This window comes from Triturus cristatus, chromosome 2_2 (genome assembly GCF_964204655.1).
Source record: "Triturus cristatus chromosome 2_2, aTriCri1.1, whole genome shotgun sequence".
In the NCBI taxonomy this organism is placed as follows: domain Eukaryota; kingdom Metazoa; phylum Chordata; class Amphibia; order Caudata; family Salamandridae; genus Triturus; species Triturus cristatus.
In genome coordinates, this window is record NC_140582.1 from 235,672,935 (window position 1) to 235,679,126 (window position 6,192).

Here is a 6,192-nt window from a genome sequence, read left to right on the forward strand (position 1 = left end):
TCCACCTCTTCCTCCACAGTCTGTGCCTGTCATGCTACCGCCTCCAACTTCCACAGATGATGAGGATGACGAGCAACAAGAGAAGGGAGAACTCCATGATTCTCAATCGACTCATGGTGAGTGGGATAATTGTTAGCCCTTGTCCAGCGTCCCCGGTGCCTTCTCAAGCTGATTCACCTCCTGAGGATATCGGGGGTTTTCATAATGTTTTTGAAAGAGCCGCACAGCGTTTCCAGATCCCAATGCCTTCTCACCAACAGGATTGTTTCCTTTATGACTTTAAAGAAACTTTCAAAAAGTCTGTAAGATCAGTATCTATTATAGACTACATCTGGTATCAGGGTGTAAAAATAATGCACAATCCATCTTCGATTCCCCCAGTGTTACCTCGGCTAGACAAAAATTACAGAGCTCCGGACACTGCTCCAGCCTGACTTATCGGACATCCAAAGCCTGAGTCAGTCATCTGCATTGACAGTGCGGGAGTCAAATTCCTTAGTATTATTAGGGCGCTATAACAGGCAGATGTGGGCAGACATTGCTCCATACTTGGGAGCCTTGCCGGACGACTCGAGGGAAGAAGCGAAGATGATCTTGCTGGAGGGCGAACGTTCGGCTTCCGAGATAGATTGTGCGATGGATATCGCCTCTACTGGTTTCCGTCAACTAGCTGGCGCTGCAGTACTACGACGCCAAGGTTGGCTGAAGGCAACTTCATTCCGGCCGGAAGTCCAGACAAATTCTGGACATGCCCTACGATGGTCAGCTTCTCTTTGGCACACATATTGATGAGGCTCTTCAGGGTATAAAAAAGGATACAGACATGGCTAGGGCTTTGGGTACCCTTCAATTTAAACCCCCCCCCCCCCCCCCCCCCCCCATTTTCGTGCCTCAAGGGGTAAAGGTCAATCTTCCACCAGAGGAGGCTACCAACACTTTTGGTCTTCCTATTCCTCCTCCAACTAACAATATCGGCCACAGTACCAACAACAGCAATCCTCTTACACTAAAACCTCCTTTCGAGGAAAAGCAAGACGACAGAAGGACGCTGCTCGCCGGCAATGACTTTTCTCTACCGCCGGTCTCCATCTCCTCTCCACCTTCAAAGTTGGAGGAAGGATTTCCCACTTCTTACGCAATTGGAAACAAATAACAACGGACTGTTGGGTTCTTCAAATGATACAGTTTGGACATTTGCTGGAGTTATGTTATGTTATGTTAGTCATTTTTATAAGGCACGCAGCTGCCCCAGCCAAGGGGCGTCCCGGCGCCTGATCAGGTACCACAACACAACAAATCGATGCTGGGAAGGAGAGGAAGGAATCAGTCAGCAGTTGGGAACAAAAAAGTTTTTATGGCGCGCCTAAAAGAAGTAAGGCTGTTCAGGGCTCGAATATGGACAGGGAGAGAATTCCATAATCCTGCCGCTAATACTCGAAAGGAGCGACCTCCCATCCTACTCAGTCTAAACCGTGTATTGGCCGCCAGATGGAGAAATTCCGATCTAAGAGACCGCGTAGGAACATAGGAGGAAACAAGCTTAGCGAGGGCTGGAGGAGAGGAAAGCTTCAAGATTTTAAATGTCAGGCTGAGAGCCTTAAATTTAATTCTCTGTCTGACCGGCAGCCAGTGGAGAGAGGTCAAAACTGCAGAGACAGAGCACTGTCTAGGAAGGCCAACGATGGCTCGCGCCGCGGCATTCTGCACTCTTTGCAATCTAGTAACCTCCACCTGATTCACTCCGAGCAGCAGCGCACTCCCATAGTCCAGCGGAGAAAGATTCGAGGCTTGGACCACCAGTTGCCGAGTAGGGGGGTCGAAGAATTTGAGGACCGGTCTCAGCCCTCGCAGAATACCATAACAGGTAGCTGCAACCTTCTTCGTGTGGCTGGTGAAGGAGAGTGTAGGATCCAGCCAGACCCCCAAGTTCTTAACTTCGGCAGCTGGGATGGGAGTCACCCCCAATTCTGGAGGCCACCACTGGTCTCCCCAGAGCTCCGCCTGCTTTCCTAAGATCAGGACCTCGTTTTTTTTGGCATTTAACTGCAGACAGTTCGCATCCAATTTGCCACGGCTATGAGTCCTGCACGGAATCTCACTCACAAACCTCCCCAGACACCTCCTCGCCCTATGCTTCACAAAAATCTACGCCTGTTACTCTTGGAACTTTCACTCATGCTCCAGATTGGAGCTATAGAAAGGGTTCCTCTTCGTCAACGGGGGAAAGGGTTTTACTCCAGTTTTTTCCTGGTGCGCAAAAAGGAGAAGAAATGGAGACCAATCCTGGACTTGAGAAGTCTCAACAAATTTTAAAAGACAGTCGTTTCACATGGTTACCATCCAAGAAGTGCTGCAACTTCTCAACGCAAACAACTACATGGTGTCTTCAGGATGCCTATTTCCATATCCCTATCCACAGAAACCACAAGAAATTCCTGAGGTTTACCGTGGCAGGCAGACACTACCAATTCAGAGTCCTGCCCTCGGACTCCAGTCAGCTCCACGCATTTTTACGAAATGCCTGTCTCCAGTGGCTGCATATCTCAGGCAGCAACACCATCAGGTCTTTCCCTATCTCGGCGACTGGCTCGTCAAGGCACCTTCTCTGGACGACGCGACCAGGTCTGCCGACGCCTGTATACAGCTTTTCAGTCGCCTAGGACTCACTCTGAATCAGGACAAGTCTGTCCTCCAGCCTTCTCAGCGTATAACCTTTCTGGGTGCTACTCTCTACACAACCCAGAAAAGGCTTTCCCATCACAAGAGCGACAGAACAAACTTCTTCCTTTGGCAAATCACATAAAATCCAAGAAGTCTCTCTCAGTACACCTCTTCAAATCCCTTCTTGGAATGATGTCGTCCTGTATTTTGCTTGTTCCTTACTGTCGCCTCCACATGCGCCCTCTCCAAGAAGAACTGTCGGCTCAATGGATTCAATCCGAAGGATCCTTCGACGTCATTCAAGTGACCCCTCAGATGGTCACTGCTCTGCAGTGGTGGACTTGTCCACGGAATCTTTCTCAAGGCCTGCCTTTCTTGCTCCAAGCTTCTCCACAAGTCATCACAACAGATGCGTCCCTGGAGGGTTGGGGAGCTTTCCTCCAAGAACTCCGAATCAGCTGGAAGTGGTCTCCTGCCGAACGAAAGCTTCACATAAACCTCCTCGAGCTACAAGCTGTCTATCTGGCTCTCCTGGCATTCCTTCCCAGGATTAAAGGTTCTCTAGTGCTCGTCCGGACGGACAATACTACGACGATGCACTACCTGAACAACCAGGGAGGGACTTGTTCACTGACACTATCTCACAAATCTCCAAAAATCTGGAACTGGTTACTTCATCACAACATTTCCATTCGAGCGGAATATGTTCCAGGTGCAGACAACGTACTGGCCGATCCTCTAAGCAGGCAACAAACAACATGTCATGAATGGGAGTTGAACCAGCGGACTCTCGACCGCATATTCTCCCAATGGGGCACTCCTCTCTTGTACCGATTTGCTACCAAGCAGAACGCCAAAAGCCAAAACTTTGCAAGCTGGCGTCCCCAACAGGGATCTCTAGGGAATGCATTTTCGATCGCATGGTTCAACGTCTTTGCATACGCTTTTCCGCCGATTCCCAGGGGCCTCAGGAAAATGAAGACAGAACCCTGCACGCTAATCCGAATAGCTCCGGGGTGGCCGCGTCTGCATTGGTTCACGGAGCTCCATCTTCTCTCTCTGGAACCGCTGATCTTTTTGAAACCGTTTCTCTCTCTCCTCACAATGATTCGGGAACAAGTCCTGCATCCGGATCCAGCATCGCTCAAGTTATCGGCTTGGCTCCTGAGTTCCGAGAGTTTCATGACCTAGACATTCCTCCAGACTGCAGGGCGGTTCTGGCTCGGACTCGAGCCGACAGTACTAACAAGACATATTCCTTAAAATGGAAGAGGTTCTGCATCTGGTGTAAGTCAGCGAAAATACACCCTCTTTCGTCTTCCCCAGAACAAATACTGCCTTACCTTCTCCATCTGGCAACTTCAGGTCTTGCTCATGACTCTATTAAAGTTCATCTGGCAGTAATATCCCGTTTCAAAAGATCTTCTGCTCGCCTTCTCTTTGGTCTAGTAGGTTGATTAAACAATTTCTCAAAGGCCTATTCAGGACTTTTCCTCCAGTGAAGTCTCTGCCTCCCACTTGGCAGCTCAACACAGTTCTTGCTCAGCTTATGAAACATCCTTTTGAGCCGATACACAGCTGATCTTAAATATCTTTCTTGGAAGACGCCACTCCTCCTAGCCCTTACCTCTGCGATGCGAGTAAGTGAGCTCCATGCATTCTCCGTTCAAGACCCTTTTCTTCAGTTCAAACATGACGGGGTCATACTGCGGACTAATCCTAAGTTTGTGCCCAAAGTCCTGTCAGACTTTCACCTCAATGAACCTATAGTCTTACGGACCTTTTTTTCCAAATCCTCAAACGGCGGCAGAACGAGCTCTACACTCTCTAGACCTTAAACGCTGCCTTAAATTCTACCTTGACAGGACAAAATCGTTCCGCAAATCCAACCAACTCTTTGTGGCTTACAGTCGACCTAGGAAAGGTCTTCCACTTACTAAACAAAGAATCTCTCGTTGGATCTCTGGAGCTATTACTTTCTGTCACCAGCAAGTGGGCCACCGCTTGCGTTCCACGGTTCGAGCCCCTTCCACTAGGGCGATGTCTACTTCCATGACACTCTTTGCGGGTGTCCCTATCACAGACATTTGCAGAGCGGCAACATGGAAGACGACGCACACATTTAACAAGCATTACTGCTTGGATACGGAACTCATGAAGGATGCTGCAGTGGGACAGGCGGTGTTGCGTCATCTATTTCGATGGAGGTGAGCCCTTTTTTCATCCCACCATCCTTTCTTTTATACGCACATTTCTCTATTGTGTTCCATAATGTTTTCTTTGATTGACCTTTGGTACTTTCTATGTTTTACATTGATATGTTATTATCTGGTGAATTTTTATATCCGAAATGTGCTTATCATTGCTTACTACTCTGATTCAGGCATGTGAATCTATGAAAGATACCCTAATACTGGATAATGAATACGTTACCTGTAAATGCAGTTATCCAGTATTGGTATCTTTCATAGATTCACATGCAACCCACCCGCCTCCCCTGGAAGGGCTCACCTAGTTCTCTCAGTGATATACCTTCTTAGCACTGTGCTTACGAAAATCTGAAGGACTAGAGCTCCTTCCAGGTGGGTTCCAGAGGGTGGTGATAGCTGATTGGCTCGAGTTTGGTCTTTTTTACAAAAGGACATGGAGATGTTACTAATGTGAGGCCCTTGGCATATTACTATATATGTCTAATGGGACATTACTTTATTTATGTACCGGGGACTCCCATCCCGACGACGGGAAATGATTCAGGCATGTGAATCTATGAAAGATATCAATACTGGATAACTGCAGTTACAGGTAAGTAACGCATTCCTTTCTGATACAGCTTATTTGGATGAAACAATCTTCTGTTTTGCTTCTGAAGGAATCTTCTTCCAGCAAATTTCTCACCTTTTGAATCTCTTCAGGCACCAGACTGGATCCAGACTGGAGAGGGTGTAGACTGTCTGCTCCATCTCAGTGCTGGCGTGACATCACTGGACCCATAAAATGCCACACTGGGGCGCTGTTGCAAGTCACACTTTTCCACGGCCTTCAAAATTGATCCAAAGCTGCTTTTTTGTGAATTTTGCAAACATTTTTTCAAAATCATTCCATTTGTGCAGTGTGATGTCTTCCCTAAATAAATCTGGATTAAAAACTTGTTCCTGAAATGGACTAATGGCTCCAATTTTGCCTGTGGCCGTTTGGGACCACAGCACAACTTGAAGTTGTGCAAAAATGTAGCATAAGCATGTCAGAGTGCAAAGCCAGGAGCTAGTTAACATCACTCTGCCCGAGGATCCCTTTCCTGCTGTGGCAATGCAGTCTCCAGCATCTTCCATAAGGCTTGTGCTCGTCCCCCAGCTGCCCTTACTTTTTATTGCGCTTGCACTGATGCAAGATTATCCGGAATTTTGGGCATCAGTAGCCCATCTGAACCAATTGCTTCACTCCATGATGACATAGTTTCAGTGGTTCCTTCTTGTTCCTATTCTGACCCATGGATCCATTTCGACTTATGTATTTGCACTGCCTGGTTCATCC